Source organism: Neopsephotus bourkii, unplaced genomic scaffold (assembly GCF_033783945.1).
Source record: "Neopsephotus bourkii isolate Nb327-2 ecotype Australia unplaced genomic scaffold, CSIRO-AGI_Nbou_v1 NB_1589, whole genome shotgun sequence".
NCBI classification, from domain to species: domain Eukaryota; kingdom Metazoa; phylum Chordata; class Aves; order Psittaciformes; family Psittacidae; genus Neopsephotus; species Neopsephotus bourkii.
This window is the reverse complement of record NW_026902065.1, coordinates 2,740,935-2,763,821: the sequence shown is the minus strand read 5'-3', so window position 1 is coordinate 2,763,821 and position 22,887 is coordinate 2,740,935. Positions and strand designations below refer to the sequence as shown.

Here is a 22,887-nt window from a genome sequence, read left to right as displayed (position 1 = left end):
GTTTTGAGGCATCCTTCCTTGTGCCTAAATATAGGGAAGTGTGCTGCAATGTCAAAACCCTTCTGCTGAATTTTTTTCTATGACTCATCCATGGTGCTGTTTAGGTTACTATGTTCATTGCAAGTGCCTGCGACATAGAGAAATGGGAGTGAGAACTGCTTAGACCAATGCAGAGTTTTAAGCTGTGCAGAACATCAGCTAGCATACTGCTGGTGTGTTAGGTGTCGACTGTGGGAGGCATCATTCCCTACTAATAGGGTAGTGAACACTTGTGGTAGGCATGTTGACAGTAGTTGTCTGACCATACAGATACTGACAGCAAGCAAGAGAAACGTGGAGGGAATGGGTTGTCTCAGAAATTAAAGCTTTCTTTTTACATTTTGATGCCCCCGGGGAGTTCAAAGTCACCAGGGAGAAGCAAGGAAGAAGATGGAGCAATATCACCCTCCCTTTTTCTCTTATTCCTGAAGGACTCTATCCAGGTAGAGTCACCACCTGCAACCTTCTCGTTAGAGGAAGAACTGAATTTTTGCATGCTGTCTGCTTGCACGGAGTGGAGCAACTTATACCGAAGAGCAAGCACATGCACATGTGGTCCAAGGACCCAGGTTTTTTTAGAAGAGGACATAGAGCAGGAGAATTAGGACACAGTTCAGAGGGGAAGTTCTGGCATCTCCTATAGCTGAGTGACAACACAGCAAGTGAGAAGAGGACAGGAAGGTCATGCAGTGGTCAACCTTCTAAAGACGGACATGCCAGAAGCACAGACCCAGGCAGAACACACTGGCTGCACCCTTAAAAGGTCTCTGCTGCAAGAATTCTTAGTGGGGGGTAAGAAATTTCTTGCCTCGTCTTACTGGAAGAGGTGGGAAGCAAGGACATTTGTGGGAGTAAAATGCACTGCCTTGATCTGATCATTCCCTAACGTCACTCGCGGGTCCTGTCTAATCCTTCTCTCTGGCAATGTTGCTGTCCATCTGTGTTTATCTCTACTCTGAGTGTCCCACCGGCTTTTAAATTTGTGGATGTGCTCCAGATTTGGTGATGAATTTATACTTTATGATATTTATATCTCCACCCTTCCTTCACTGTTGCACAAGATTTCATGCTGGAATTTCTAACCACAGGTTTTTAAAGAGATCTCATTCATTTAGGGGAAAAAAACGAGCATTTTCTCCCTACAAAAAATGTAGGAAGGGGTAAAGCTAAGGAGGAGGCAGTTAACTTTAAATTGTGTCCTAGGGAGTTTGAACCTCATCAAGTTGTGAGATCTGTGAAGTATGGTGGGGTAAAAAAATATCCCCTAGAAAATAAGCTGTTGCAATTGGCAAAAGAAGTAGGGAACAAAACCCAGAGGGACCTGATCCTGAATGGGGAAAAGCAAAGCTTTGGCAAACAAAGATGCTGCTGATTGCATAGTTGGTAGCAGAAGAGAAGAGAACAGGAACGGAGACCCTGTTTTCCATATGAGGTATGTCACATGTGCAAGGACAGTTCTCCTCTGACCCCAGCTGCCCTGGCAGGGGACAAGCAGTCCTAAACAATCTGTGCTGCTGCCAGCTGCAGCTGCTACATGTCCCTTGGCAGCTTCCCCAGAGATACGGGATTTGTGGGGCTGCCCAAAAAGACAGTATCTCCCTTCCCCTTGCAGCTCCCACTGCACCCTCTGTGCTCCAAGTCCTTTAGTAGCATCCTGCATCCCTGCAGTAGCAGCTGTACATCCTTCCCCTCACCATTCACCCTGGGGCTGCCTTCCCCTCTCTCCTCTCTAGGTAGTCAGGAGAATGAGATGATTCTTCCTGCAGGATCAGAGGGATTGTGGTGGGATATTGAACTTAAAAATTTGCCCTGGCTTTCTTACATAGCATAGGATCAACAGGGACTTCTTAAACACCATGCCAAGAAGTCCAGCTATACTGGGGATAGGATGAGGAAAAGTTGACTATGTCTGTATCAGGAGGTAGTGTGGCCCAGGAGCAGCAGTGCTTGGTGCCAAGGACCTGATGGGTCTTCACTGCAGATGAGCTAGTTTGGCCTTGTGATGGCTGACAGTTGAAATGCAGGAAGTCAGTCCTCTGGAAGAGCATGTGTAGTTCAAAAGTAGACTAAATATAATGAACGATGTTCTTTATATGCTTGCAAAAATGCAATTACTCTGTGAGGTATTTAGTATAATGATTTTACTAGACCAGAAATACATACTTAGTGAAGCTGTCTGTAATATATTCTCAAAACTCTCCAAAACTTTATTCTTGGGTTTGCTTTTGTATAATCATTTCTTGCACTGAAGATAGATTTAAGAGATTGAACTGTGACTAACAGTTATAAACTTCCGACTGAATATTTTTACTCTTAGCCTGTCACAGACCTCTATTTTTAGTCAGCTGGAACAGTGGCAGGCTTTATTAGCATCAATCATTTCTGGTGGTGGTGATGCATTTTCAGAATCTTACCCAAGAGAAAGAATTGCCAAATATTTTACTTATTTTATCAAAAACATTTAGTGATGCTGACCTTTTATTTTAAACTTTTATTACATGTTAAATTACCAGGGCCAAGAAGACCACCAGAAACCGTGATGTAGAATGTTAGAGAGATCAGACTGTTAAATGTGAACAATGAAGTGTTGGGGATTTTTAACAGAATTGAGCAAGTTGCACAACAGTTGGCATCCCTAAAGGGACTGAGTACACTAATCTATCAATGAAATTAATAAAGTTCAAAGTTACCCATCAGTATTTTTGAGGATCAGACCTTGTATTTCTCTGCTTTAGTTTCTTTGAATTTAATCGCACTTGCATTAAACCTTGGGGTTTCATGCACTTCATCCTAGGAGCGCTACAGGAATTAATCTGGCACTAAAAACACCTGAATGCTTTTCTGGGAACAGTGTGTGACCAGGAGCAAAACAAGCAGCTGCACGTGGCATCAGCTTTCCTATATACAGGAGTGCCTGGTGATTATTCACTTTTGTGTAGTACATGGTGCTTTACAGCTGGTAAGCACTGCAAGAAATACGTTTTTGTTGTATCTATAAAGGCAGAAAGACAAAAAATGGCTGCATAAGTGAACCAGAACATCCAGAATTAACAAGAATTTAGGTCTCCATCTTTAAACATGCAATTTAGTTGGATCTAATTCTTGTATCCAGCTGGATCAGAATGTATTCCCTCTATAAAGCTCCACATGGATTTAAACTTTGGTAAAATCATATCATTTTTGAACATATGAGGGTCTGACCCAGTGAGTAAAGAAGTTGGTTGAAAACTCCCATTGAATCATAAGAAATCTTGAACAGATGGTAAGATTTGCAGTGGGAGAAGAATGACTAATTGACATACATGTCAGGTAATCTGCTACTTACTAGAAAAATAACATAATTAAGGGAGGAAAAGGGAGAGCACGAGTGTGAACATGTGAACATGAGTCTGCACATGATATCAGAGTGTTTGCAGCTTGCCTGTCATTTTTCATATGATTTCTTAAGCAGGATAATTATACTTAGTGAACTAGGTACAATGAAAAGATTATGCAAAACACATCAAGCAGATATTTTAGCTTAAGTTAAAAACTGCTTTTGCTTGATCTCTTGTTTTGCTTTCAGAATGGAAAGGTGCTTGTGGGCACAGCTGTCAATAGTAAAATCATTTCTGATAAAATGGACTCTTTTCCTCTGACCACTGTGTATTTCAATGCCACTAAAAATCCTCCTCACTCGCTTCTGGCTGTAAGAATTTAAGAGCTATTTAATTTTTTCCCCTTACAGGTATTTTATTCTGCTGGAACCTCAACAATTCACTTGTTTCATCTGCAAAGACACAATGTGATTGTCCTGTACACTTTTTTATGGCCTGTTGCAGGTGCAAAACATTTCCACAGTAACTTGGGAGAATATGTTTATTACAAAGCAAGATTAAGTTTTTTCAGGGAACTCCAGTAAAAATATTAGTAGCTCAGTCAAAACCACTTGAAAAAATACATGAATATGAGTAGGAGCCTTTTCTGCAACCACAACTTCAAGAATAAATTTGACATAACTGATGCCATGTGGCAATACTTACTAAGGCAGAAGGTGCTTGAGACATCCTACTATTTCAGGGAACAACATCCTTGAAGAGAAACCTAGCCGCCCCTTCTAAAGAGTCCCCTCCTCACTCCACTGATAGGTTAATTGTGATTGAGCATCTTGCACTGACTCCCCACACTGTTGTTTCCATTTAAATGTACAGCCAGTTCTTTGTATCAACTGCATTTCTGCAAAGCGCTGTGCTGGGAATGGCAGAAATGAAAAGCCAGCAAAACATGAGAAGGAGCTAGGCTGTTGAAAAGTGGAGGTTAATGTTAAAGTAACTTTTTATGACTGCCATTCCTTCATGCTTTAAGGGAAATATGAAGAAGCATCAGTAAACTGGGAAGAATCAACAGCAACACATAGGTGCATGCTGGCGATATGGGTAATTGTCATATATACATCAGACGCTTAAAATACCAAAAGAGACAATGCAGAAAACAATGCAGAGGGATCACTGCTGATCTGGACTGTGGCTTCTTCACAGTTCACTGACACTGAAAGAAGCAGCACAAATGCTGAGGAAAACGTTGTCTGCTAGAATCACACTTTCTGATTTACAGCCGTGGGTTTCTGGGTTGCAAAACAGGCACAAAAATCCTACTAGCAATTCAAATCATGTATCAGAAGTCATCACAGCATCAATAGCAAAAATAGTATGGGCTGGTCTGCTTGGAATTTAGGCGAAACAGTTTTAATTCCAAAAGCACTGATTTTTAACAGTTGTTTCATAGCTCTTTCATCAGGCAGGTGCATCCCACAAAGCAGGACACACAACCCTGGGCAACCTCTGTCATGTCTCCAAGGCATGATGTGGGGACACAAGTACTGGCTCATGTCCCAGCTGCAATATAGATGGGTTTACGTGGGGCTGCACCCTGTTCTGAAGCAAGGCCAGTTAGTAATTATATAGCATTCAGCTGTGGAAATAGGTAGCTCAGGGCTCTTCGCCTCAGTACTCCCCTGCTGGGTGTAGACATGCCTTAAGTCACAGCACAGTGCTGAAATGGTGCTGACTCCCGGGTGGTTTTTTTAAATTTATCCTCAAAATCATGATGGGTGTGTGGCAGGGTGTGTATCCTTCAGTTTATTTAGTTTTCCATTGAAATATACTGCTTGAGGTCCTTTAGCTCATCACATATCATCCTTGTCCAACACATGGCTCATCAGGCTTCCTGTCTAAGAAGAAGAAGGAGCAATTCTGATTTAAAGGTGTCCTAATGTGTAGACACATAGGTAGGTTAGCCATTACAATAGCAACCCACAGAAGAAGCAAGGCCACACAGACAGGAGAGGAAGAACAAGGCGTTTTGTTCCCAGCTCCCTCTTTTCAATGTTAGAGAAGGAACCATCTCATTCTGCTGCAAACCACCCTCACGTAAAACATGACCCAGTCTCAACTTTTGCTCTGGGCCTCTGCACTCATTCCATCCCTCTATTTGTTTCCCCGTTTTTGTTTTCATTATCTCCAATTTCCCCTTTCCAGCTGCACGACCAACCCAAGAAGGAGGTCTGGCAGCTGGCTGGGAGCAGCAGTGCTCATCCCCAGTGCTGTGATAAGCTGTTCTGCATTGCTGGGGAGGGTCCCATCCCAGGCCCCCAAAAGGCTGGGCTGTGGGCTTGGTTGTTGATAATCTGTTCCTTTTCCAAAGTGATAGCTGTGGGAGAGGCCTTTGGCTGTCAAGTCCCTTGTTACCACTTGCAGTTTTGCATGGTACTCCCACACATATAAGCTGACGTATCTGGTTATTTTAAGTGCACGCATACATTTAGTTCCTACATTGTCTTTTCTACTGTGAACTTTTGGTCCAAGGGAATAATAGGTGCAAAATTGCACTCAGCTTTTTAGCAGTGGAGAAGAAATAGAGATTGTATAATAACCATTGTATACTTTGCTGAAATAAAACTTTGTATAATTTAATTAAAGATGCTGTCTTTTCCTCTACTGTGTTGTGCTGCCATTGGTAAAATGGTGAAATGATCTTGATTCTAATGCCACAGTTACTGCTAATACAACACTGGCTTTGCTCCGCTGATTTTAATTATTTACTCCTATGGTGATGGTTTTGGTATTATCTTCAGTCAACTGTTTTTTGAGGCTGAATTTCTGGTTGTTTCTGGATAGTTTACTACTGAGGATTCTTCACTAGCTGCTCTTGAAATTCCCATTTCTATTGTCAAAGCTGTTTGGATGGGAGTTTTCTCCTTCCCAGCCAGGCTTCTCCCCTTAGATCAGCAATGCCAGGAACTCCTAATCCTGTGTCCCTGACATCACAAATGTTGCCATGGCAGTGTTTGAGAGCAAGCAGTCAACGGCCTGTTTTTTCTGCAGAAACCAGATAGACGAAAAGATGAAATCAGAAGGAGCACTAACATTCATATGACATGCACACATACAAATGTATGCAAAAAAAAAGGAACAGGGGAAGAATGCAAAAGCTGGAAACCCAGAAGTTTTATTTTGGGTTTGTGTTTCAGGCGTGGGCTTGAAGCAGAGGATCATGCTTCTCATGTGTTTCCTAAATTTCTAGCTCTTGGTCTTGTGCTGGACCTGGGTAGCATGATTTCATCCACTCGGCATCCGGCCAGTGCCTTCTCTTCACGGATATTAAGTGGGTGGTTGGTTTGATTTGAGGTTGTTGTTACTTGTGACATTTCTGTGCTTTTCCCAGGTTTGGGTAGTTGAAAGTGGCAATAGAAGAGGGCTCAGATTTATCCATTCCTTTTCTTTACCCCTTAGATGTTCTGCGGCTTTAATTTTCTAGCAAACAGAAGAAATCCCTAGCTGCTGGAATGAGTCATTCAAATTATATTGCACTTTTCTTTCAGCAACACTTAGGTTCCCACTGAATTGAAAATCTGCCATAACATACTCTGATTTTTTAGATAATTTCTGTCTTCCTGTACTTAGCTGTCCACCTCTGAAGATCTCTACCCGTCATCTAAGCCAAAAGGATTGTGCTGAATCCCACACTCTTAGAATGGAATTTCTTTTGTTAAACAGCGCTGAGTTAATTGACTATGCGTAAATGAAACCTGTTGTAATTTAGTCACGTCTCATCTATATTTAATTTGCAGTTAAGACAGAAAGAAAATTCTTTAGTCATATGTCATTTGGACATACGGCATGATGGTGGAGCTGATTATATATTACAATTTCCTAGTTAACAATACAAGTCAATGTGCAAACTGTAAAGAAATTTTACATTATTGTTGCACTTGTGAAGAAGTCTTCGTGTGTGAGAAGCTATGGAAAAGGGCAAGAATATACACTCTGTTCTTTTAACTCTCTTATCTTGACCAATGGATTCTTATTTGGCACTGGTATCTGGGCTGAAACTGCTGAAAATGAGAGGTTAGAGTGCATGGCCTGATGTAAGCCAGTTGCATAACATGTGCCTGGGCCTGGCAAAACTAATTTCTCCTTTAATGAGAAGCTAACCTACAAAATCTGCTTTCACTGGGTAGGGCAGCCTACTCTACAGTATAGATTAATGCATAACTTCCTTGATGACAACATTTTGTTTAAGCTGGTGAATGACTCTCTGCCTTGCCAATTCATGACACTATTTCCCTCTGGCCATCCCTTTTGGCTTATCTGTTACTGCCAAGATATGTGAATTGAATCATCTGGTAGTACTCAAGCTGCACATCTCACCCCAATAACTGGCCGATGGTCAAGCTGACTCAGCTGCTGCTCTGTGTTATACCCCTAAGCTTGTTACATTTACTTAATTAATTCATTCCTGCTTTCAGATGCTGGAACCTGATAAGGGAAGGTTGCCCTTAGCTCAGTTCCTATTTCTTAACTTAAACATTTGATTAAATGTAATAATAAAATTACATTAGTCCTTTGAACTCATATCTACCCATGATTCAAAGGATTAGAAGAAGTTAATCCAATCTTTTAAGGAGGTTTTTGATGTTCTGAGAGTATCTTTCTTCTCAAGGGCAGACTTTGTTGTGCTAGCCCCCTTTCTTTGTCATTTTATGAAAGTCACCTACAGCTTTGCAGGGCTTTAGGGAACCGCTGCAGCCACCTCATGTGCCTGCTTTCTGACACTGGCCCTCAAGCTGTGCTTGCCCATGGTTCCCACACTGGAGGGGCCCATTCTGCCTTTCCTCTTGTCCAACAAAGCCCATGCAAAATAGATATGTTGTGGAAGACAAGTATAACATGTGCTTCTTCCTCATGTTATCTTTCACTTCAGCAGACTGACAAGTGTCAATAAACCCTGTATTTCCCACCAGTTCACGGATGCGATAGAGGTTGCATTTTGTTGGCTAAGCACAAAAGGTTGAATATCCCTAAATTCCTCAGATGCCTGATGAATTACCACAGACAATTAACAAAAGAGAGACCTTTCCCTCCTCCCACCAAAAGTCACTTCAAAACCTGCACCTGGTCTAATCTTTTCTACTTGAACTAATTGCTGTTTGCACTGGCATATGGAACAAGACTCCCTTTACCTAACAGTGGCATTTCAAACTACAAAGACATTTTATATTGCTTGTTCATTTTGGAGACTGCCTATACTTTGCAATGATTTTCCTTTGCAGGATTTGTGGTTCTCAAAAATCTCAAAAAAGAGAGAACAAAAAGTGACTCAGAAAAAGCAAGGGAATTTTTCATATTAAAGTTTCCTTAGAGAAGCATCACAGAACATCAGATTTTCCTTATCTACTTGAATAATTCATATATGCTTGCACAAAAATCTGAAGGAGTTTCTAGTCTATGTGGGCACTAAGTAAAAGCAGCTTTATGTATTTTTAAGTAGACTTGTCAAATTGAATTTCTTTTTTGATATACAAGGTACATGATGTGGTTAATATTTTACCTATAAGCTTTTAGAAGGTGATAGCTTTTAAAGCCATAAGGCATCAATGTTATCAGCTGCTCAGTAGCCTGGTGTAGCATAAGATGTAAGTCTAGAAAATTCTGCAAAGGAGGAAATAATACTTTCAAAATATATTAGCACAGTGGCTCCTGGGGTTTATCTTTTAGGAAAGGATTTAATCTTAACATGAATATGCCAGGTAACAATTAATTAATCATTGTAATACTCTACAAAGTGCAGTTTGTGGCTGTTGCAAAATAGAAACTGTTACGCTCTCCTTGCGCTAAGATCCACTCACTTTTCACAGGAGATTTCTCTCCTTTTTCATCAACAGCCTGGTGATTCTGGGGTTTAGCCTGGCAGATTCAAGCCCTTCCAGGGGATGTTTGGCCCTGCACATCTCATTTTCTGAATAGAGGTTCTAATTTGCCTTTGAGTTGGAGCCATTACACCTATTGTGAATACATACCAGTGTGGAACATAAAAGTTATACTTTGTGTAGAGTAGTTCAGGTTTTAATAGAGTAGGGGAAGTCTCTTCTCCTCTCTCATGTGGTTTTGGTGTCTTTTCAGGCACTGCCTTGTGTGGGAGTGGAATCCCCACCTCTACACAAAACCATGGTTCACTCCTTTGTCCAAGCAGTGTGAAAAGAGTTAATAAGACAGGTCCAAGAGGGGGGGTTGGCAAAACTACCCATAAAATGACTGCATGATGGGAGCGTTTACCCAGGGAGGTAGGTAACATGTACACAAATGTCCTCAGGCAGTTGCTGGAACTGTACCTGTTTCCTAGATGAACAGAGATCAATTATCTGCAGAGCTCATGTCTGAAAAGCAAGCAGTCCTTTCACCTACCTTTTGAAAGACATAATACTAACTTTAGTTTGTGAAATTAAAGAATTACACTCTGGCTCCACTGGCGGAGTCAAGGTTATGAATCACTAGCAAAGATGGGCACTTCCCTGTGATTCAGTTAGGAGATGGGCAAACACAAACAGTGGGGCTTGCTTGCTAGGTCTTCATTGCTTACAGGCAAGGGAGGCTAGCACCATATTACTGTAGTGTGTACAAATCCCACTACAGGAGTATAACTATAGGGGCATCTGTTGGAACCAGTGATGATCATTTCTTCAGTGCAAAGCTGTTTACTTCTTCTGTGCATGTGTGTCTACCTACCCCAGTAAGAAAATACCAATTTGTGAGGAGCAACCACACTTACATTGATCAAACGAATTGCCAGTAACCAAAAGGTGACAGCTTGCTTTGTTCCAGCCACATTGCTGAGCCATCTGGAATTACAGCGAGGTCAGGTACACACACAACCCTGTGAATCCTTCTCACACAGGTGCCAGTGGCAGTACAGATGATGGTATGCCCAAGGATGTCCCAGAGGTTCCTAGGGGGTTTGCGTGGCATAGGGTGAAGCTCACACTGAGGTATCTTAGGTGCAGCTGACAGAGTGAGGTGGGTTTAAGCTGGTGTAAGCATGCACTCTGGTTGCAGGAGGGATGTACTTTTGGTACCTAACTCTTCTTAGTGCTCTGCACAGGAAATCCACTGTGCACTGTTAGTTGTGCTAGCGGCACCATACCCTGACGAGCAGCACACTCTGCCACTCGCTCACCTGAGTGACAGTGAGATGAAGAAATACAGCACACCCTTCCACAACCTTTTTTTTTCTGGGTTATGTGATTTAAAAGGCTTCTTTCACCACAAATTTCTCTGAACAAATATGCACACAACCAAATCCTTCTCTTCATCCTGAGAGCATGCCTCTCCGATATGGAATACTAGATACCCATCTCATGGCATCCCACCAGATTGTTGTCTTTTCTTTACTGAGGTCTACATCTCTTATCTAGCTCAAGTAATTTTAGACTGGCCAACTTTCTAAGGTCTTTTTATACTGAGATAAGAAGGGAGAAAAGGGCAGAAAGTTTATCCGTCCTGCTTTGTCCTGGTTTCCCTCACAAGCAGGATGTCTATCACATCTCCACATTGGAACAGTCTGAGTTTAAAAGGCAGAAGTGTCCCTTGCTGAGCAGCTTGTGTCGAGGATGACATTACATACAGTACAGAGATTATCTTGATGCTTTCTATCAACTAATATGCTTTTTTGAAGTAAACCAGATTAGTCTGATTTCATTTCCCACCTTCATTACAAAGGCTGTCCAACTAAGACAACAGTCCCCCTGCATGGCATCTAAAATCCTTGCTGTAGTAATTATATGCAGCAGGGACTGGTCTGAATTTGCTATTTCTATGATTCACCTGTAACAATGGTCTTTGTCAGCATTTTCCTTTTAAGTAAAGAGATAATTTGAAGCATTACCTAGTACATTTGATCTGCAGAAAAGGAATACTTGTCATCATTAAGTCACTATCAAAAGGAGAGGTCTGTTGGTATAAAGATTATAGATATGTCTTTGTGGATTAGGACTTCATATAAAAAAGCTCACAGAATTTATCATTTGTTCCATCTCCAGTCATGCAAGGCACTAAGCAAAACTGTACCTTGCTCTACACATGCAAAGATGAAAGATAATTCAAAAAGCCTTGACGCAGCTGAATGCAGTGTCACTGACTGCAAGGGAATGGAATAGATTTAGTTGGGCTAAAGAAGTGGCAGAAGAGCTCCGGAAAGCTCACAGTCCACAAAAAGATGGGGAATTAACATGTTTTAGGGGTGTTCTTTTAGAACATTGTAGACTTTCTAAATCCCATTTGAGTATTCCTCCTTGGGTGCTGTTTTTGTTTGATGCCGAATGAATCAGAAGGAAAAGTCATTACTGACTTCACTGGGCCTTTAATATATTTGGTGGCTTCCTTCCCTGTCTATAAATGACAGCTATTAATGGCAACTTCTTTTGCTTTCTTTGGGGTACATGGTTTGTAAATATAAACATGGTGATTGAATAGATTTGTATATAATGGTGTGCACAAAGGCCCCAAAGCTGATAAAAACAAATAAATAAAAGGGAGTCACAGTGAATCTTGCTACAAACTTGTTTTCTTTGTGACTTATGCCTCCTTTGACAGCCGTGGAAAGCTAAGCCCGTGTTAGAAATTCTGGTTTGATAAAGTGTTTGTATGAAGAATCGTTTTACAGTGCTTTTAGAGGACTGTCATGGCTTAGAAATGCTGTGGCAGCCCAAGAAGTGGCTTTGAGTGCAAACATGAAAATCCCCTTGGTTAGCACACCAATGGCTGTGCCAAAATAGCATTAAAAATCGCCATTTGAAGAGCATTAGGTTAGAAATAAGGTCAGATTAGAGGTAAGGAAGAGATAAACATAGGGCAAAGAGGGAAACTGGGGTGGGGGGTTCAGAGAAGACATCTAGCAAAGGAAACTTCATTTTGACAGGATGTCACTTTTTGGTCTGGGGTTATCTGACATGACTATAGCTGTTACGCACTGTGGTTACAGGCATCTGACTTTTCTCAAAGCATGAAAATAATTGGTTTCATGTTTCTTTCTTAACTTTTTTCACTGAAAAGTATTGTTTTCTGGTTTTTTTTTAAATGTATGTGTGAAGACAACAGTTTGATATTGAAAGTCTAGTCGTTTGTCACCCAGTGGCTACACACATACTGTCCAGGGATGTTGGCTGTGTCAGACTGAAATGAGTAACAAAACAAAAGTACACAGTAGATACTGTGCAGGCAGACACCCAAAGCTTCTTGGTCTCTACAGCATCCACAGATGTGCTGGTCTTGTCTTTCCTTCCAGCTCAGCAGCATTTCAAAATCACATGTTTCTGTCTGGTCAGATCCCTTTGAGATACCAGTTTGGAATGCCTTTCAAATATCTCAAGCTCCATACAAAGACAAAAAGCTACTGCTTCTTGAAGGAAACAGGTTTTCTCCAGGGGATTATATGACTGCTGTTATTAGCTTTCCTCATACACCTCTTTCCCAACATCATATTTCTTGCAATGTTTTAAGAGGCCTGAAATGCTCGTTTCCACTTTGACATATTTTTGGGAAAAAAAGAAAATGCAATAAATCTTTGTTCATGAATAATGAGATCGTGAGACCTAGAGGGGCATTCATATGAACATGTCAGATAAGATCAAGGAGGTCCAGGGGAGCTGATTTTGGAACATTTTTCTTCCTTTTTTTTATACGGCTAAAGCCAACAGAAGTTAAAATTTGACACGAACTCTGAGGATTTAGTGTAAGGCTACAATGGGTAGTAAAGAAAATAAATTTTTACACTCACTGGCAAAGATCTGATATATGTAAATAGGATGAAATCAACAGACAGTTGAAACCAAACATGTGTTGCACATGGTTTCCACTGGGATTTTATGACTGAACTAGCATCATAGCTGAGTTCAAAGGTGAGAAAGCTTGGAGAACTGTTAATAGCTGCACTCACAGATTCTTTTTAAAAGACATTTTGTCAGGCTCACAAGCTTCTATAGCATCTTTATGAAAGAATTGTTGATGGGGTTTGCAAATTATTGCCTGGCAAAATATTACTGCACTATAATGCCATTACACTCTCTAAGAAAAAGAGGACTCTATGTTCCACTTGAAAGTTTGTGTTCTCTACTGCATATACTTAGCAAGATCCTATTTATTTTCACTGTCTTCTTGGTTCATACAAAGCACCAGATCTTACCTCAGACATACTCAAAGATCCTCTGCAATCAGCTTCTCTGTATCTGAATGCAAAAATATGTATTTCAACATTTTTCATCATGATGCTTTGCTTATGATGCTTATGTGTTGCAGACTTGCGGGTGTAGGGCTGGTGAGAGATGAGCTCATCCATCAGAACCAGAACAGGGTTGTGTTCTCAAAAAAGTAATGCTGTTCTATTAAGAAGTTGGATTTTCAGTGTTCTTTTAACAGATTTAATGGAACTGAACATCACACCCTTTTGGTGAAAGATGGGCCATACAGTTCTTGGCTGCTGTCATAGCTACAATTCATGTGGTAGTGAGTGTACATGAGTAAGGAAGCAAAAATACCACTTGTAAGTTACTACATGGGAAAAATTTTTTTCATCTTAGCCCTAGACTAGTCTGTGTTGCTTCCTTCCTCTCAACAAGGAGTTTTATGGCACTTCAGACACAGATGACACATGGGTATGCCCATTTGGTGTCAGCAGTCACATATCATTTCATGTAAATTAGCGAATTGTGTAATCATAGATTTGGATTTTTTTTAATCCAAAATAGCTATTCCTGAAAAAGCTGTTCCTAATCAATAATCAGGCATTTCTCTTTTTCAAATGATAAAAACTGAGAACTGCCATAAATCAAAGGCACCAGCTTTTATCTGAAAATGCCTCTGCTCCGAAAAGCCTTGATACTTTATTCCAAATGTAGGCTTGTCACCATAGAGATAAGAAGAATTCAAGGATTTAAGACTTGCCAGAAAATATTATGTATCCTGTTTAAGATAAAGCTTTGCTTGCTTAAAACAGCACTGGAAGCTGAAACTGTAAACCAGCATCTAACAGACTAGCAAAAGCAAAGAAAGGATTCACATTCTTTAAATAAGAGCTATCTGGTTTTAACTAAGAAGAGTGTAAATACTGAAGCTATGTTTGTCCTCAGATTTCTTTAACAGCTATAGTTACTGTGTATTTTAATGACCGAGTCACATAACTATTCGATTTTCTGAGCATTTCATTCTCTCTTTTTCTCTACCTTCAAAAATAAACCTTCTTCTTTGTTTTATTTTAATTTATCCCTTAATGCTTCAATATTTATCTGGCTTGCTTTTTTCAGGACCGAAACAAACTTTACCAGTTCTTTTTGGTAATACATGAAGTGTCCTTTAACATATTTTTGCGGGTGTAACAGTTTTGCTGTTCCTGGGAATTATTTTACTGCGCCCAGATTTGGGTTAAGCATCCTCAAACACAGATACGCTGCACATCCTCTAAATAGACGTTTGAACAATCTGCTCTCTCCTATTACTCATGAAAGAACAACTAGAGTTTTCAGATGTGCCTTGGGAACTGAGACACTGCTGGAACTCCAACTTGTGTTATTGAAGCCTATTCAGGGCGAAGACATATTTGAATATGAACTTTCTTTTGAAAATGGTGCTTCCAAAGCATTTCAGTGCTCTGGAAATTGTTATGCCATATTGTCATGAGGCACATTACCCCTCAGGGTTGAGAAGCAGCTTTAATGTAAAGCTGTCAAGGAGGATCTGGGAGAGATAGAGACAGCAGCATCTTTCCAACACAAAGAAAATATGATTCCCAAGAAAAGCCGTGGTGTTTAGTGTATCCTTCTTGTAGCAGTGGGGATTGCTGCAGGGTAAAAGCCCTGAGACAAGGTTGCTTTGCAGGCACGGGCTGTGGTCAAGCCATCTGCTACTGAGGGATGCCATCACCTTAGAGTTGTCTACACACAGAAGACTGCTAGGGCATCCTAGGTGCAGCCCTTGCTGTCCCAGGCTCTGACACAGTATTTGGCCACATAAGTGAGGGTTGCCCATCCTCCCCAGGACCAACTGCTTGGTCAGGGTTATGGAGGAGGGCCACAAAGTGAGTGGGCACATAAAGGAGAAGTGTGCTGAAAGCTCGGGGGCTTCTGGGCTCATAGAGCTTGCTTGGTGCTACTACTGGAAAGTAATAGCATTAGAATTAATAATAGCAATAACAACAGAATTCAATTTTTTTCTTTTTAGTAGTTACCTATTCAGTGCCATAGACAGTATAATACACAACAGCCAATATGATGATGAAGTCCCCACATCAAAACTGGAGGCTGCCTTTTAATCACAGTAAAGCTATTTTAACAAACTTTGGCAAGCTCAGCAGCAATGCAAATATTCCAAGTGGTGCAATATGTGTTTAGAAGACGGGAGAAAGGGCTTAAAATTCATTTAAATTGGAAAACAGCAGTCATGCATTTCTCTAAACGATTGTTTTCTGTACCATAAGCCACATCCTTTCAAATTTCCTCTGCTTGGCCACATCATTGGAATGAAGTGTCATAGCTGGTTAAGTCACTTTGACATCATCCTGATGATGTGTCAAGCATAGGAAATTTGAAAGGACAGAGCTCAGTAAGGTCTTACCCTAACTTGCCTTCTTTTGACAATTCCTCCCTCCTGCCCCACACCCTCCCTGTTCCTTTTTTCAGCTTCAGTGTTTCTGAGCTCGGTTAACTCTTAAAATCCCTGTGATGAGGCTAATACGGCCAAAAGTGTGGGGATACCACTCTGCAGGTCTCCCACCTCTCTTTCAAAGCCAGCATTTTTAAAGCATCCAGATATTTATGATGACAGGTCATAAGTGGAATCAGTTATATTGAAATTGTCAGAGGAAAACTGTGCAAGTGAACCTCAGCTGGCAAGATGCATGCGGCTGCAGTTTCAGTGCGTATGACTGGAAGCGATCCTGCCAGCTGTGAGCCCTCTGCCTGGCTACATCAGGCAGCTAGTGGAAGCAGAGCCCATTGCATAAACTGATTAATAACCAGTTAGTGAGGTTTCTTCCTTTAAATACTGCTAGTAGGAAACTGTTCCAAAAACCATGGCTCTGATCAGGAAGCAGAGTCCGCAGGTCTTGTGCCAGAGCTGTTCTTCAATTTAAATAGCTTTTTTTTATTACAATCTCCTTTCACCACCCCCAATGTACTTAGAGAAAACAGTTCTACCTCTTCTCAGACTTCACCTTGCTGACCCAAACAAGTGCTCTTGTATTTTCTCAGGGAGCAGTCTCTCCACTTTTCTGAGAAGTCCCTCGCTGCATTATTTTTAGTTTCAGTGCTTCTTTCTTGATAATGGATGAGCACGAAAGAAAACAGTGTTCTCCCTCTGGACTTCCCACAGATTCTCATTTAGCACTATTACTTTCCTTTTGCTGTTGGAAGTACTTCCCCTATATACTCACCACAATAGCTCCGGGGTTTACCCATGGATGCATCCTGTTGATGGCTCAGACCCATTCTGTGGCCCATTCATATGTGAATATTTATTTCCAGTAGAAATCATGGTTTAGAGGCAGGTGGCCTACATTCAACCTGTATCCATGTGCTTACTACTGGTTAGTTATCTTTGAAAGGCTCAAGCTAGCCGGTAGCAGACAGACGGAGGAAGAACTGTGTCTGCTCCCTCCATGCAAGGGCATTGCTCTTTGTTCTGTTACACATGATCTCACTTTTAGTGCACCAGCCCCCAAGGTCATCCATTTCTTTCTTTCTTTCTTTCCAGTTCTTTTCATGCTTTCCAGTTTTATGTCATCAGTAAATATCTCTCATTTGCTGCTATTTTCTGTGCCAAGGTCAGTAATGAAACTATTAAGTAAGCAGGTCCTAAACTCAATCTGTCAAACAATAGATTTCCTCCCACCTGATAATTTCCCTTTCAGCAGAACCTGTTGTGAGCTGCCCTTTAGGCAGTTCCCTGTTGACCTTATAGTTATTATACTAATTCTGAGCTTCTGCACATCATGTAGCTTTTTTTCCCCCTATTGCTTCATATCGAATGTTTACCTGAAATCCAGGCAAAATGTTGCATTTCCTTTGCCTAGCAAAGCGTTTTTATCACCAAAGAAATACTCCTGCTTATTCTTGCATGATTCAGTTTTGTTAAAGCCATGCTCAATTTCATACTGGTTTTTATTTCTCTCTACATATACTTGCTTTCAAAATTCATTCTTACATTTTGTACACTATTAAAGTAACGTTAGTCCCTACTTGTGAGTGTCCTATTTCCATCTTTTCACAAGAAGTAATGCTGCATTAGCTATGTTCAACCATAATGCACCATCCTATTTAACGTGATCAGTACAAAAGTGAATTCCTGATACTGTTCCTCATGCCATCTCTTTCACAGTTCCAGGAAGGAGATTGTCTACTCTTCAGTCTAATACATACGGTTAAACAGATGTTTGCTTATTGTCTCAATTTTTCTTTCAAGGTGCAGTTCAGATTGAATTTCATTGGTTTTCACTTTACCTGTATGTTACCTGACAGCTAATGTACTCATTTTGCTGATTCAATTTTTCCCTCCTGAGAAGGCTTTTCTAAAACCTTAATATATTCTTTAAGGTGGTTATTTATCTCTTTCTGTCCAGAGTGCTTCCCTCAAAGTTTACAAAGATTTTTCCTTTGCTTATGGTACAGCATACAGATAGTCTTCATCCCTTTGACTTTGAGTAATGTTATTTTTCCTCTGCACTCAGGTTCTTGGTTTCTTTTGGAGAGCTCACTAATTAGATACCTTCATTTTTCAGTCTTTATCCATTTGAAATCTAAAACCTTAATTACAAAACTGCCTTTGTTTATCCTTAAATTGATTTTAAACTGAATCAACCCTTGATCTACTTGAAACAAGTTTTTATTTCTTATCACTTATAAAAACAAAGTGTAATTAAGGTTGCCGTCTTGTTTGATGAATTTTATCTCAGTTGATAAAGAAAATTCTCTGCTATCATACTCAGGAAACCTGGACCTTATCCTTAATATTAATATTTATTTTTCATCCTATATTTTTGCATAGCATAATATGCTGCACTTTTGTACTTCGAGTAGTTTTGTCCATGTTATGTTACTACTTACTCCCTTATGGTCTCTTACAGCATAGTACATAATGTACTCCGCCTTATTTTTCTCTAACAATACATGTTTTAATCACAAACCATTCAATATGCCTGTTTTTCATCCTTGACAAATACCTTGCATTTTTGGTGAAACAGGATTTAAGATCCTCATCTACACATTTGGATTTTAGGGTTTTTTTTTTGGGGGGGGGACAACCTGGACAGTTTAGTTGTTCCCATAATGATTGCTAGTTTAGCAACTAGATTAGAAATCACCCTTTCTCTAACAGTACCATGACTTTAGTGATTGCTTTCAGTATCAACATTCAATTTTTCCTCCCTTCCAGTGTTTCTTTTGAAGGCTGGGATAGGTTGATGAGTAGTAAGGTTGAAGGACCTGAAAAGGTACACTAATCGATGGGACCCAATAAAATGCATCTGCAGGTCCTGAGGGAATGAGTCAGTTTTAGAGTGCCCTAACAGCCCAGAAACCAACAGTGTGCTGGGCTGCATCAAAAGGAGCGTGACCAGCAGGTCAAAGGAGGTGATCCTGCTCCTCTATTCTGCTCTTGTGAGACCTCACTTGGAGCACTGTGTGCAGTTCTGGTGTCCCCTACATAAGAAGAATGTGAGACCTGTTGGGGCAAGTCCAGAGGAGGGCCATGAAGATGCTCAGAGGGCTGGAGCACCTGATGTAGGTAATGCCCTCCACTTGGTCCTCTCTGGAAAAGTCCTCAGTTAAAGGCTGGTTTTGGTACTTTGCTGAGCTGATGGTGGAAGCAGTCAACCACTGAAGAAAAGCCTGCTGGGACAACATAAGATCAGAAGGATGGGATAATTCATGCTCGGAGGCTGCCACTCAGGAGCAAAAAACACCTGATGTAGGTGATCTCTTGCAAGAGATAGGCAATTGGCAAATAGATCCCTTTATTTTTGTATTATTTTGGATTAACACCACTAATTACTTGTAATTTCTATGAGTACGAGAGGTAAGTCAGGTCCAGTATTTTCAGTCCTGAATAAAGATACTAATTTTTCCTAAAATACATCTAGATGCAGACTCTTAGATATAATCATAAGTTAGAGATATTGTTGGTGTAGCTTCCCTCTCTTTCTCTAATTATTACTAATTACATTATTAAATCATTTTGATATGCAGGCTACATCCACTCCTTATATTCAAAGTGCCCTCTGCCTGAACTCTTCAAACCTGGCACAGAAATTTCTGGTAAAGTTTACAATACAGATGGTTTATGGAAATAAAGTGGCACTAGGAATGTTTTGACTAACGGTGCCAGTTCAAACCCACATAAGTCATGCAATGAATTGTTATGGTTTGAAAAGAGTTGCTTGCATTTTGTTTTTTTAAAGCACTAATTAAATGACATATAAAGCTACTAAAATCTTAGGTCAGGGAGAGTGCCAAAATGGACATTATAAAAATGTTCACTTTGGTATTAATTCCGTGTTTATGGGGCGTCTCATGTCTCTAAAACCTCCCTAGACCATTATTAATCATAACCTATCAAGTACATTCATCACATATTTTTCCTGTCATATGCCAAAGAATGTCTTATTAATTAAGAGGGTGAAAAATTGGAAAGGTTCCTCTTCTCTCCTATTGTTTCGTAGAAGAGGAAATGGTAAAGTTCAAACAGTAAATCTGTTCCTTTCCAGAAAATGTTCTTATTGGGAAAGTGAACTTCAGTCACATTAAAAGCAAAACTGTTTTGCAAAGTTTGGCATGAATCTGCCTTGGACTGCTTGCCCATCTCGTTCTTCTGAACTCAGTTCACTGCAAAAGCAGGATTTGGCCTTTTAGCACTTGTGCTGCAAAATCCATGACTGCTATTAAAGGCATTTTAATTAAAGCCAGCATTAAAACTACATTTTTCTTTCAAACATCTATAACCAATAATTAGCAGCAAGGGGTTTTTCAAACCTCAGAAGAAATTGTTTGGGTGATACGCTATATGTGGTTTATAGATTTAAAATCCCTGGGGTTTTGTTTTCTGGGAAAGAGAAGACAAATCTCTGTTTTGAAGTTAAATGGATTGAGTTTTCTGTTCATTCCCTACTGGACAGTCGTCCACATCTCAAAAGCTGAACATAACCTAATTCATGACAGCTGTTTTCTTTACAATAGAGTTGAATTTTATATAGCTCCATTCATATTTGAGGTATCCCAAAGCATTTAACAATGAGAATCCATGCCAGCTTTCATGGACCATTGCAGCACGTCAGAGTTTTGCTCGATGAAGGTCACTGGGATTTGGGTTCTTGGCTGGTGACAATGATCTGGACATGGGGACCACCAGTGTAGATGTTCTGCCCCCAGCACCCCCTTTCACAGCCACAGGAGGCAATACTGACAGGACCCTGGGGTTGAGTTCATGCCAGTTCAGAAAGTACAACAAAATGCCCTTTTCTTTAATATCTCACCTGTGGTCCTCTCATCCAATTCTATAAGCATCACTCTGTTAAATTTCTACATTTTGTACACTTTCTGTCCAAAATGTGAGCCGTGAACTTTCTGCCTTGGATCTGCTGAAAAGGCTGACTTGCTTCAATCTGGTTACATTAGTTCTTTACCACAGCAGCAGGCTGAGCAAAGCAGGGCAGGTAGGATCCTTCCACCCTCAACAGTGCTGTCATATCAAAGAGAAATCCTGGGTTAGTCACTGCCTGTTCATCAGTTAGTCTATTCATGTCTGCAGGGCATATCTGCGACTCTAAGGTTAAACATCCATCTTAATCCTTAGCAATGGATAACAACCTGAAATTTGCTATTCTGTATGACACATACTTTATTTTAACCATTGCCTAAAAATGGCAACAGCAAAAATTTTATGTAAGTCTTAAAGTTTTAAGGTATAATAATTCAGACCAGCAGGCATGAGAAAGAAATGTCTCTCAGGTGCATATTTACTTCTAATTGGGAGTTTAGTGTAATACAGTAGTTCTGTGGTCACACAAAGGAGTATTCCACAACAGAAATATGGAAGAGCATAGGTTATAAGCTACTTCTGAGCTCACTATCAGCCCTTGCTATTGCAGGCAGCCACTTGTAAATCAGCTGCACAAGTAAGGTAGAGGAGTTGACAGTGAATACCTTTAGAAAGAACAGACCAACCTTTCCATCACCTACATCCACCCAACTTACTAACACAGAGGATTGCTCAGAAGCAAATTTGGTTGCCTTAGGCTGGATACTTTAATCAAATCAGGATGACAAAATTGGATTACTCTAGAAAGTGTTTTTCTCATTAAAATGGCACTGATCAATAATTTTGTCTTTTAAACAAATTGTTTTTCTAGACAGCCAGAGTTGGATAGGGCAAAGTTTTTCAGGACAAATACATAAAGTACAGGTTCAAAATTACATCAGAGGTTTGAAACCAATAAACAAGTTACACCAAGTTGTGCTCTGGAGTAGTATAAACCTAAATGGGTGTAAATTCCACTCTGCTGTGATTCTGTGAAACCAGTGAAGTTACACTAGGGCTACGAAATATCAGTTTTATTTCATATGAGCAGGGTCATCTTCTTTAGAGGCTGCAAATGGATTCCGGCTATCATGGAACAAATAGTTTTCAAGAATGGATATCCAAAGTGAAATTTCTAAAAAGAGCTGAATAGAAGCTTTCATCACCATTATGCATTTCAAATAAACCAACGAGATAATGAAGGTTATTAAGTATAGGTAGAAATCTCATGGTGCCAAACAAGCTTTGGAGACTGAAGTCATAGTGAGCATGAAATCAGGAGAAGGAGGGAAAAGGAAGGTGCAGTGAACAGGCATCAAGCAGTTTCATGGTTGGAAAAATGATCTCCTCACCTGACCTCCAACATAACACACTGCAAGAATGTAGCAGTGAAAAACAGAAGTGAAAATCAGCTGGGATAAAAAGAAGAATAAGGTATCAAGCTGCTCTGAGTAAATAGAATAAGAAGAAAGCAAGGTCTCAGCAAAGGTACATGTTATAGGGCCTTCCAAATACATGTATTGCCCAAGGCTGATGTTTTCCAAAAGCCTTTTTTCCATTTCCCATGTTAAGCAGAAGGGTACAGAATGCACCATTAATCTTGAAAGAAGCCACTTTTACTTCCAGGAACAGTTTTCCAAGCTTGGCTCAAAGACTGCAAGTTCTTTTTACTCGTCCTGTTGTAGGTAGGTTTTAGTGGGTGATGACATTCATCTGTTGTGGCAAAGGATAAGTAAGATTCCTCGCTCCTATTTTTCTCACAGGAAGAAATCCAGATGTGCATTCTTAGTATTATCTTTATCCTTATTCTGAAAAGTTCCCATTCACCTCAAAAGCTTGCTCAGCCAAAACAGAGTAAGGATCCAGGCTATGTCTTAGTAAGTAGCAGTTAAATGCTGCAAACAAGCAAATAAATGGGAAGATAAATGTAAATGAGCTGTAATTCTTATCTCAGGGCTCTGTTCGCCTTCTCAGTTTC

At 40.3% G+C, this 22,887-nt stretch overlaps 2 long non-coding RNA genes across 2 annotated transcripts in view; both read left to right on the top strand.

The window, feature by feature from the left end:
* Nucleotides 1-638: 638 nt before the first annotated feature.
* Nucleotides 639-22,887, top strand: part of LOC133222232 (uncharacterized) — a 39,636-nt gene continuing 17,387 nt past the window's right edge. Inside the window, exon 1 of the long non-coding RNA XR_009728235.1 lies at nucleotides 639-831. This is a non-coding gene — a long non-coding RNA (uncharacterized LOC133222232). The remainder of the gene's footprint in view (nucleotides 832-22,887) is intronic.
* Nucleotides 6,104-20,040, top strand: LOC133222231 (uncharacterized). The gene is made up of 3 exons (XR_009728234.1): nucleotides 6,104-6,470; nucleotides 9,480-9,640; nucleotides 19,583-20,040. It is a non-coding gene; the product is annotated as an uncharacterized LOC133222231 (long non-coding RNA).